The sequence below is a fragment of the Montipora foliosa genome, chromosome 7 (assembly GCF_036669935.1).
Source record: "Montipora foliosa isolate CH-2021 chromosome 7, ASM3666993v2, whole genome shotgun sequence".
Classification (NCBI taxonomy): Eukaryota; Metazoa; Cnidaria; class Anthozoa; order Scleractinia; family Acroporidae; genus Montipora; species Montipora foliosa.
Window position 1 is genome coordinate 26,848,329 of NC_090875.1, and position 5,340 is coordinate 26,853,668.

The 5,340-nt window shown below is 39.2% G+C and overlaps 1 protein-coding gene and 1 pseudogene across 1 annotated transcript in view; both read right to left on the reverse strand.

Moving 5' to 3' along the window:
* LOC138011620 (short transient receptor potential channel 4-like) overlaps window positions 1-5,340 on the reverse strand; it is a 49,758-nt gene that overhangs the window by 24,016 nt on the left and 20,402 nt on the right. The window lies entirely within an intron of this gene.
* LOC138011138 (short transient receptor potential channel 7-like) lies at window positions 864-2,768 on the reverse strand (annotated as a pseudogene).

Genomic DNA, 5,340 nt, shown 5'->3' on the forward strand with positions numbered 1-5,340 from the left:
CCTTATTTTTTCAATTATCAAAGTAAGAGATAAACAGACTATTATTGACAAAGGAGGCATTAATATTTAAAGTGTGTTTTTCCTCAACAGGCCGTTTACCCCCACGCTTTTTGATGTTCTATGCTGCATCCTCGTTCTTTTGCGAATGTCTTGTTGCTACGCGACAAACGCTAATTCACAGTTTGAAGTTTAAAAAAGCAAAGACAAACTAAAGAATGATGATTTTTAAAACGAAAATATGCCAATTCTGGTCAATCGATACCAATGGCAGAAATCAAAAAATTCTAAACCCACTGAATGTCGAACAATATTCCAGTGAGAGAAAGCCACCTGTGTAGCGCTTGAAATGATTGCGTTGTGTTCACACACTTTTATAAAGTTAAATAATGTGGAACGAGTTCTTAGGAGTCCTGAGAAAAAAAAAACGGTCTATATTTGTAAATGAATTAATACTAGTTCTTTTTTTTGTCTTGCGCACCAGCCTCAAGCAAATTTGACTGTTATTTTCCTGGGTATTTCCACACCATATCCTTTACAATGGGAGCAATAAAGGCGAGTGCGCATTGCGGTAAGAACTAAGTATTAACGGCAACCTATATAATTCCCCACAGAGCCTATTTCTTCATTACGTAATCATATGGTTCGGATAGGTGCGATTTCACTCATCTAATTTCACGGGGTCTGATTAAAGAGAAACTTTGACAACGAATTCTACTCAAAAGACTGTCTGGCAAGATGTTTTTTATGTTCGATCTTTAGCGCTTGACCTCAGAGTTGAAACCAAGTGGTGGTGCCTCACTCCAAGGACGAATGTTTTAAATCGCTTGTGGATAACATCTTTGCGATTAGATTTTGTGAAATATTTATCTGGTAAAGTTCAGTGCGAGGCAAAGGTCTTCTTTGCCCTCCTTGACAAAATCTTCAATCGCTTTTGGATACACATGTTTGCAATTTAGTTAAACATGAAGCTTGTACCTGTGCAGCACGAAGTAATAACGATCTTCTTCGTTCTTTTTAACTTTGGCAAAATTATGCGAAAATGATATGTTTTTTTTGGGTCCCTTGAGCATCCTTCTAGTTCTGGGCAACAAACGCTTAACACTAAATCACGTTCTTTGTATATTTTTCTGCGTTTGTTAATGATGTTAAAGTTTCCCCTGTTGATCAAAACAAGCGACGCTGTCTGAAACGCTATTCACATATCTTGGCGTGAATTAAAGACAAACGCTTAAAATAACCTTTTTTTTAAAATGCTCTTCCTGTCGACTTTTATTTTCTGTCATGCCTTGAATTTTGTTCTTAGCTTTAAAAGTTAACGGATTTAATTTTTATTTTTTTACGTGACGGCTATCTCGTAAATTTTTCGCGCCAATTTGTTTCATCTTAATGTCAAAAATCGAATGTTTGCTGTATGCAAATTTATCACGGACAATAACTTCCGACCCATCCCTTTGTATTGCAGCTTTCTGGGGAAGCTTACATCGCTACTAATATCTCATTTACTGCGATTACCATACAGGCCCTTTGCCAGCGAAGAACTGAGGCGACGAACCAGAGTTTGTGAACGCAGAAGTCCTTATCAAAGCTTCGCAGAAAATTTATTTAAGAGAACTATCAAAAGCATTTTGTAAATACAGATAGCTAAGGCTTTTGGAATAGAACACAAATTGCGCCTGTCCCCTTACAAGTACCTGGTTTTTTATCAATCCGTTTAGCTAATTTGATTATATATCAACATACGCTTACCTCTTTTTGGGGGGCACCGGAAGAGATAGCATGGGTGCAAAAGTCCTAATGCTTCTTCGGCAATTTCTTCGTCGTTAGTATTCGTCCCCGGAAAATTTTTTGTAAAAGGCCCACAGTTCTCTGTTCTTTAGAAGTCTTACATTCATCCAAAAGGCCCAACGCAAACTGACTGCCTGGGCCGCGACAATTGCGAGGTAATCTTTTTCGAATTCGTCTTCCTTGTTTAGCGGAGCGTTTCAATTCTTGAGTCAGCTTAAACGCGGTTAAAAACGGATCACGCCTGTCAACGAAATCCACATAGGAGTAGCCATGGCTATGTAAACATCGAGACGTTTTTTTGCGATTGCCTGAAATAGTCTTCTTGGCAGTGATCACACTTGCAGAGCACATCGTGTGGTTTTTTCTCCAATTTTGCACCCCTTTGATATAAACAATTTAAGGATGGGGGCGGTCGTATTTCCCCTCCCTAAATTGTGCAAGCGACAACAAGAGGTAGAAAAATTGACTGGAGTCTTAATGAGTGGTCTCCACAGCATTCTCGTACAACAAATCATCCAGAATTAACCTTGCAGATAATGGTCAATTCAGGACTTGTATGATATTCAGGTCTCCGTCTTGAACCGCTTTAAGCAACGATTCTTCAAGTTTACTCTCTGGGTTGATTCAACATGCAACCATTAGTTTCGTGTTGGGAACAGGCCTTAATGAAGCAGGGACCTTAAGTTTGTCATTTCATTTACCGGAGCGCCTAGCTCCACCATGGGTACCCCTTCGAAAAAACGATTCTTGGGCCTTCGATCGGCGGATCGGTTTAGCAATAGTGGGCGGACAAATCCTTTGTCATTTGAACGTGTTTTCATGTTTAACTGGGCTGCCACGAAGCTTTGAAACAGCCTCCATTTGGCGATACGGTTGTCGCCATTTCGTCAAATGAGGCCTTACCTGTGGCAGTCAACACGACAGCTGACGGCAGGTGAAAACACAGACGAGCTGACTCTAAAATTCACACTTACGTGCACCATGTGGATTTCGGCCTGAAGCCAATAAAATATTTAACGTATCTACTTGTTGGTTACAAAACCTTAAATCTTAAAAACACACGCGTTCAAGTTTTAAGCATTAATGACACATTGCATAAGTTTTTAAATGCCGCGCTCTGTTTTGGCCCTCTCTGCTGATTAGCAAGTCAAGTGGTCAAACGAGGCGGAAACTGCCTCTAATACAAGTAGGCGCTCGGTTTAAAACAACATATGTTCCGGTATTATACACGCACCTTCCATGTAAGCTTATCAGTTGGTCGTGTTTGTAGAACAGTGTGAACGTGACGTAAAGCGAAAAAGGAGTCGCTTTTATTGACTGAGAATCCTTATCGCGTTTGTATGTATAGTTTATATTTCAATCTTTCCCGCCAAAATTCCCGAGAGTGTCCCTTCGCGGAAAGGGCACGTTCTTGAAGGGCTGTTTTGTTTTCCGTTTTCATCATGAGTAGTTCGATTTCTTGATTTCGGTCGATTGTTTGAAGTATTTGCTTTTCTTTTGAGCTCTAGAATAATAGCCAAGTAACAGCATTTCCAATTTCTTTCCGTGTGGCCCAAGAATTTGATCACAAAAAAAAATTGACTATTTTTAAACAATAATTTAGTTTTAAGCAACAACGAGCTCTGACGAAGGGCTAAACGCTCGAAACGTCAGCGTTTAGAATTCTCTGTGCGGTGGCTAATTTACATAATCAACTCCGTTGATAAAACCAATTTTTTTTATACTACTTCCCAACCGACGCAGCACCACATTTTTCACTGAATTAACATTAGTCTTTTGGCGTAAGAATTCACAAGCTACCGCTTACCTCTTTGGGAAAAAATCTTTATTTACTCAGCTATGAAAATCGAGTATGGAATCGTCGCGTAATAAAAGTGACTAGAAATGTATATTTTTACTCCTAATCCGCTTCTTTTGAAACGGAAAAAACCATCACTTTAAATTATAATATTTATCTTTACTGGTTTTGTGCGATCTAAATCATTCACAAAGTTCTGCGACATCGTTCGAATTTATTTTGTAGTGCACTTGTTACTTTCATAACAATTCTAGAAGGAAAGAAATTCAAATTATTCCGAAGGCAAAGTGTAAAAATGGAATTTGATATGAAACTACCGGTATTCATTCTTCTCCATCACAGGAAAAATCATTGGGCAAAGATCATCCCTTTAAATGATTGTAATTTTGACAAGCTGAATTCCACGATAAGAGATAGAGGAACTCCAGAGCCTTGCAGGTGTTGTATCTGTTTTATAATAGTCTGATAGTACGATCTTATAGTATTCCTTCATTTCCTCTCCGCGGATTTTTCCGATTACTTGGAAAGAAAGCCTGAAATTGTTCGTTGCTGTTTTTTTTCTATTTTGCATTGTTTGACAAATACAATGCCCCCACGATTTTTACAGAGATTTCACCCTTAGTAATAGTTTCAGTTTTAAAAAAAATTACTTCGTCCTATCCGAAAAGGGCAATATTCAACCGTGATTCATGCACATGGCCTATTTCCAAGTTGCTGTTTGCCTCCGTTTCAAAGCGAGTCTTGTTGTAACACTAGTCCAATGGCAATGAAGTGGTTATTTTTCATGCAAATCAGACTCATCATCGTTTGGTTGATCAACCAATAACTCGTTTTGAACCAGAGGCAAACAGCAACTCGGAAATGGCCTAATTTAGGCGCTGTTACGTCCATGTAAGCCTCGCACGACGTCATGTTTTGGTCTGGTTCGTGAGGCATGTAAACGGAGGATGGGCCGAAATGCTTAAAGTTACTCCTGATGCTTTATGTGCTAAAATATCCTACGCTCGAGGTTTAATTGTGAATTCATACATATTACAAACAGAGAGTTTCTTTCAAGAGTTGTTTTCATTCCCCCCTCCCTCCAGATCTGGTGTGATTGCTTGTATCTGCGATAAGTAGCCATAAAACGTAATTAAAGGTTTAAAGGTGCTATGTCACGAATGTTTGGGGTGTTTAGGGGAAATCTTTAAGGCGTCCGCAAATCGAGGAAACGTTGTTGCGGAAGCAAATGTTTTATCCGTTTGCGGCCCCAGGAAACATTTCTTTCGCAAGCGAAATTTGCTTCCCGGAGCAAAAATGTTTCTGAATTGGTTAAAAAAACGTTTTGCTTTGCCGCAGCAAATGTTTCCTTCGTTTTGCGGCGCCGAGGCAGCATTTCCGGGAAACAATATTTCACGCACAAAATGTTTTCCCGTTCCCGGTGCGGCCCTTTAGTTAATCGCGAGTTTAAACCTCGCAAATGATGATGTGGAATTCCTTTACTGATAAAAGTATCGTTAAATCACAATTAAGATGGATCAGTGACCCAAAACGACCTTTACCCCAGGTGATTTGCCATAAACTTGAAAACCGTCGGGCCGACTTTTTTTCAAGATTACCTAAAATGCAATCCGTTTCAATCTTGTCCATTTGTTTCAAGTTTCAGGTTAAAGTTTTCAAGTTTATATACATTCACCCTTCGTAGATTTTCCATTGATCCTTACCCGCAAACCTAGCCTAGCTAATCGAGGCTGGTAGGAAAATAAAAGATTGCAATA